Below are 6911 nucleotides of genomic sequence, written 5' to 3' on the forward strand. Positions count from 1 at the left end.
TGATACGCCGTTGTTCTTCTGTGATTGGAATTTGTCATGCGCATCAGACATTGCATAAGGTCTGCAGTAAATGCGGTGCCTCGTTCTGTAATAACGGCGATGGGCGCACCATGTCAGAGCACTACGTTCACAAAGAACTTGGCGACATCGGCAGCTGTCACACTGTACAGAGTCTGTCTCAGCATAATGGGTCAGATAGTCTGTGGCTACTACAATCCATTTCTTGCCTGCACAAGACGTCGGGAAAGGTCCTAAGAAGTCCATGCCGACTTGTTGGAATGGGGCATCGAAAGGGTCTATTGGCTTGAGAAGGCCGGCTTGTTTTACAGCTAGAGTTTTGCGCCGTCGACATTGACGACAAGTTTTCACGTAGCGCTGCACTGATGCGAGCAACTTAGGGCTATAGTACTTCAGGCGAACCCTGGTGAATGTTCGGCTCCCACCCATGTTTCCAGATGTTGGCTCGTCGTGGCATGCATGCAGAATTTCCTCTCGCATGGCTGTGGGCACGACCATAGCTCGGCATACTCACTCGTGAGTATACTCACTCACACTCAATCATACTCATTTGAACATGTTGAGTGTGAGTAGGAGTGAGTACTGATGAGTATGGGTAGGAGTGAGTAGAACATGAGTGAGTACTCATGAGTATGAGTAAGAGTGAGTATGGACGTGAATGAATACGTCCAGTGTGAGTATAGGTGAGTATGAACGTGAGTGGGTGCTCATGAGTGTGAGTAGGAGTGAGCATGAACGTGAATGATTATTCTGAGTGTGACTGAAGTGAGCATGAACGTGAGTGAGTAGTCTGAGTGTGACAAGGAGGGAGTATGAACGTGACTGAGTACTCATGAGCGCGAGTAGGAGTGAGTATGAATGTGAGTACATTGAGTGTGAGAAGCAGAGATTATGAACGTGAGTGAGTAGGAGTGAGTGTGAGTAGGTGTAGGTATAAACGTGAGTGAAGGTGAAGGGTGAAAAAATTTTGGTGAGGGAGTATGAGTGAGTAGTCTCTCAAAGTGCCGACCTATGGGCACGACTAGTAAAAACGTTTCGCCAGTAGGTTTGAAAATCCTTTAGTAAAGGACACTTCCTCGAAGGCAGAACGCGGAGAGCCCTCTGGAGAATAGGCGAGGGACTTGAACGTCGAGACCTTGCAGGTGCTGTATAAGCGCCACCAAATCCATGTCATCTCTTTGTTGTTGAGCGATTTCGGATGCGTTGACAACGCCTAGAAATGGGAAGTCTTCCTCTTCAGGTACACTTGGATTGACGGGAGAGCTGTGACAGGTAGTCGGCATCACTGTGTTTCCTTGCATATTTGTATACGACAGTAATGTCATAATTCTGCAGCCTAAGGCTCCATCTTGCTTGTCGACCTGACGGATCCTTGAGATTCACCAGCCAGCATAGAGCGTGGTGGTCACTGGCAGCTCTGAACGTTCTACCATAAGGGTACGGTCGTAACTTGTTTATTGCCCAGATGACTGCGAGGCACTCTTTTTTGGTTGCGTAGTAGTTTGCCTCAACTTTTGAGAGTTTGCGGCTCGCATAAGCTAACACTTTCTCTTGACCATTTTGCCACTGGACCAGGATGGCGCCAAGGCCGACATTGCTGGTATCGGTATGGACTTCAGTGTCAGCTGTCTCATCAAAATGGGAAAGTATTGGTGAACCCTGTAGCCGTTTTCCTAATTCATCAAAAGCTTTCTGTTGTTAGCTTTCCCATGTGAAGGTTACGCCGTCTTTCGTTAGTTTTGTAAGGGGTTCAGCAATCTTTGAGAAGTTTGCCACAAATTGCCCATAGTAGGCACATAAACCCAAAGTTCTACGCACTGAATTTTCGTCTATGGATGTAGGGAACCTCTGAACAGCGGCTTTCTTATCGGGAACAGGACGAACACCGTCAGAACTATTGACATGCCCGAAGAACCGCAGCTCTTCAAAGCCTAAGTGGCATTTTTGGGGTTTGATTGTCAAGTTTGCCGACCGGATGGCTTGCGATACTGTGCGTAGTCACTCTAGAAATTTGTCAAACGTTGCATAGAATACCACCACGTCACCGAAATACACTAGGCATGACTGCCATTTCAATGCCACGAGGACAGTGTTTATAATTCGCTCGAACGTCGCTGGCGCGGAACATAGGCCGAATGGAAGCGCTTTGAATTCATGGAGGCCATCCGGTGTTACGAATGCCATTTTTTCACGGTCTCGCTCGTCGACCTCCATTTGCCAATATCCGATTTTCAAATCCAAGGAGGAGAAAAACTTTGCGGATCACAGCCAATCTAGTGTATCGTCAATACGTGGCAAGGGGTAGACATCTCGTTTAGTCACACTGTTCAGTGTCCGGTAGTCGACACAGAATCTAAGTGTGTTGTCTTTCTTTCTAACGAGCACTACGGGGGACGCCCATGGACCGTTCGAAGGCTGGATGACATCATCCGAAAGCATCTCCTCCCCTTGCTTCTTGATGATTTTACGTTATTTCTGTTACACTTGATAAGGATGCTGGCATATTAGCCTCGCGTCGTCTTGCGTTACAATTCTGTGTTTCGTAATTGATGTGTGCTAGACCTTCGAGGCAGTTGAGAAGCAATCAGAAAATTCTTTCACCAAGGCGTAAATCTGTTTATTTTGACTGTCTGGAAGGCTCTGCTTGACGGTCACGGATGTGTCGACGTTGCAGGCCACTGGTCGAGTGGTAGACGTCGTTAAGCTGCATAGTTCGGTCGCCAAACAGAAGTCGTGTAAATAGGCAATAGCCATGCCTTGAGCGATGTTTTGAAGGTCAATGGAGAAATTCGTAAGTATGATATCTGCCTGGCCATTCGTCAAGTAAGCAAGAACCCGAGCTACGCAGACACCTTTGTTCAAAAACAGCCCTACATTTGTATCCACTATACCTTCGTGGTTGTACAATGCGTCATTCTCTACGAGCACCATTATACTACAGCGTGGCGGCCCAGTTATGCCATCATGAACAACGCGTAGACCAGTTAGGCATCGTTCCTCAGATTCCTCCACAGGTATAGCTCATTCAGTCAAAAACGATATGCTGGACCTACGCAGGTTAATTACGGCGCCATTAGCTCAAGAAATTCATTCCTTTAATGAGTTTTTTTGAACAATCTGGTAGCACAATAAAATAGGCAAGGTAAATAGAGCCCAGTATTTCAAGTCTTGCAGTGCATTTCCCGAGGGGCGTAATATTGTGACCACTTGCCGTGCGTATGTGCGATTCACTTCACTCTGTCACAACTTTGTTCAGCTTCTTCACCATCTTCCTACTTATCACTCATTAACCAGCACTGGTGTCGACTAAGGCATTCAACTCCCATCCTTCCATTCTCAACCGCAAATCTGATGTAACGCTTTCGTTGCTGCACTCATTTACCAGAAATACACCGCCGTCGCCCTTACGCCATATTGGAGGATCTTCGTAACTAACGTTATCAGTGGCCTCACCTCCACAGGTGACTTGCTTCACTTTTCCGGACGTGGACGTGGAGAGTGATGACCAGGCTGCCATGAAGGTGCATGTGGGCTGGATGACCAGTAGCGCATAGGCGATGTTGACCGTGACTGATGTTGGCGTAGAGGTGGCGAGTTCTGGCGCGTGGACAAGTATTCCTCAATCTCCGCTGGTCGTTCGCCGTTACGGGGGCATGGTGCGTAGGACGGGAAGCCTCTTAATCCAGCCTGTCAGTAAGGGTAGAATCTGTAAAGATGACCCGCTTCGCCACAATGAAAACACAGAGGCCTGCGCGAAAAAGACTGAACTCAGGTGAGTCACCTTGAATACGGCGACTTGCCTTCTGGTGTACAGGAGTCACTTCCACGGAGTTGACACGCTAGTCGTCGGGGCTACACTGTCTCGAGCTCGCGGGGCTTCGATTCATGACCCAGCGCCTCCACCAGAATTGTAGTGACGCTGAGGCAGACATGCTAAAAAACAAACGTCTTTATTAAGGCGAACTTGCGCCCACGAGTCTAACGACTATGATCGTCGAGTCCGAGTAGCCGAGTGGCTAAGATTCAACTATCTTCCTCTTCCTCGTAGCCCGAGCGCACGAAAGCGTGGCGCATGCCAGCCGGGTCTTGCTGGTGCTTATACCACGACGATTCCGGCGGGCTACTGGAATGTGAACAAACTGTCACGGCAATATCAAACTTGGTATGACATAACATGACTGTATGAGGAACATATTTGACTACTCATAACATGAAAAATCATGACTTGTATGTCATGAATGTCATGATTTACATTTCATCGTCCTGCCACTCTTGCGGTGGTTTGTTCACATGGCATGCTGCAAAACTTGTATGGCATGGCATGATTGCATGGGCAACACAAGCGACAGACCCTAACATGAAAATCATGACATGCGTGACATGCAAGAACGTGACTATATGCCACGCTCAAGATGCGCTCGTGGCCGTTTCGCTGGCGTAATATATACCACAGTTGGTATTACAGTACGTGAATGGATGACCAAGGTATGCGACTGGTGCGAACATGATAATCATGAGATGCGTGTCATGTACAACATGAATATAAGCCAGGCTCATAATGCGATGGCGGCCGTTTCGCTAGCTTCACTTATACCGAATTAGGTATTACGGTACGTGAGGGGATGAGGAAGGTATGATACTGGTACAAACATGATAAACGTGAGATGCGTGTCATGTAACAACGTGACGACATGCTATACTCATGATGCGCTCGCGACCGTTTCACCAGCTTCATATGTACCAAACCCAGTATTACGTGACGTGAACGAATGACATAGGTAAATGAAACATTCAAACATGATAATCACGACATGCGTGTAATGTAACAACATGACTACATGCCACACTGATAGTGCACTTGTGGCCGTTTCGCAAGCTTCACATATGCCAAATTGGGTATTACGTGACGCCAATGAATGACGAAGGTATGTGACCTGTGCAAACAGATTCGTGTCATGTGAGAACATGACTACAAGCCACAGTCAAGGCACCAATACATTTCGACGTGAAGTTGTGCGCGTGCTCGCCGGCGTTCATTTCGTCGCGTCACGCCAGCGTTGCCTTGCCAGGCGCCGATCCTGTCATATACTCGCAGGCGCGCGCCGCGCTGCGTTGCTTTGACGCATGCGCGTGTAAGTGTGTCCGGGGTCCCTCCATCAAGAAAATAGGGAGACGCAGCGTTGTTTGGGTAACGCATCGGCGCGTAATGCAGCATGTCGCATTTCGCGCAAGTTGCCGTCGGGCCGCGCCAACGGACGCTGGTCGCACCTGGCGTCTGACTACAGAGTGCTCGTGTTTTGCTAACAGAGTGTCACTGTGTCAAGCGTGCGTGTGCATAAACGCTACATTGGAGTATACTGGGCCCTTCATGATGCACTCGCGGCCGTTTTGCTATATCCACATATGCCAAATTTGGTGTTACGTGACGTCCATGGCTGACGAAATATATGACTGGCGCAAAAATGATAATCCTGACATGCGTGTCATGTAAGAACATGACAGCATACCACGCTCGTAGCATGCTCGCGGCTGTTTGGCTAGCTTCACCTATGCTAAATTTGGTATCACGTGACTTGAATAGATGACGAAGGTAAACGATACTTTAATACATGATAATCATGATACGGAAGTCATGTATGGCATCATTGACTGCTCCTGCGTGTCTTCAAGCTTGCTGCGCTTCTTTTAACAGAGAAACAGTGCTAGCCTTGATGGCAGTTGTTCGAAAATCGCTCCGACAATATTAGATAATGGAGTTCCCAATATTTTGTTTTTTTTTACAATTTCGCCAACCGATCAAAGAGACTCGAAAGCCTCGCCACGTATTGTTGTCCTGCCTCGTCATCTTGGGGCTTGCTTTGGCGGAACTTCTTCCGGTAGCCCTCCGCAGTAAACCGAAAGTGTTTAAGCAAAGCTCACTTCGCCTTTTCATAGTCGAGGGAATCCTCAACAAGTAACCGTCCAAAAACATTGAAGGCATGCCCACTCAAACATAAGCTTAAAGCTGTGGGTCATTTTTTTTTCGGTCAGTCTTGTCCAGTGGCGACGTTCTCGAACCTCTTTAGGTATGCATACGAGTCCGTCCCGGGTTTAATTAAATACTGGAATTAGGCTGTGAGGACCCACGATGCAAAAAGCATTCCCTCCAGATCCTCGGTCAGCCATTCTCTTCTCGTTATAATTGCCTTCTGGCTCAGCTACTTTCAGCTGCAACTGCAAATTTCTCTCTTTTTTTGTTCTAGCAGCTCCCTTTTTACCTCGCGTTCTGCAGGTTCGTCATCTCATGCTCGCTTCTCCTGCTCATCTAACCACACCCTCCGCTCTTCGCCTTCGAGCCACATGTGCTCGGCCAAACCCACTAGATCTGGTCCGCTTGTCATATTCTTAGTATGCCTACCGCTACCACAACTATACCACTTACGTCTTCGTCCTGTCGCGGACGCCAATTGTCACGAGGCTATTTATTGAGCAAGCTCTCCTGTAGGTATGTGTAAACCAAAGACTGATGATATAACCGTCATGGAGAAATGAGCCGACAGGATCCTTTGTTTTCACCAAATTCCCAACACTCAATATATTTCAGAAACACCTAAAATATAAATAACACACAAAAACACCGCATGCACCGCGTGCGGAACAAGTTAACAGGAAGAGCAAATGGCAAAAGACACGAACAGTGCATGGAAATAAATCATCAGACGAAAAGAAGCCATATCTCAACACAGCGGGGCGCGGTGCTTGCAGCTAAGGCTCTGCTACCAAAGTATCGGCGCACTCACACAAACAATGATGGCAGTGGTGTGGTTGAGACGCTCACATCAACCACTGTTTGGGAAGGAAACGTCGGGCTAGTTGAGGTCAGTGACCTTTCGTGTTTTGGCAGCCGCAGCTCG

The sequence above is a fragment of the Rhipicephalus microplus genome, chromosome 3, assembly GCF_043290135.1.
Source record: "Rhipicephalus microplus isolate Deutch F79 chromosome 3, USDA_Rmic, whole genome shotgun sequence".
Classification (NCBI taxonomy): domain Eukaryota; kingdom Metazoa; phylum Arthropoda; class Arachnida; order Ixodida; family Ixodidae; genus Rhipicephalus; species Rhipicephalus microplus.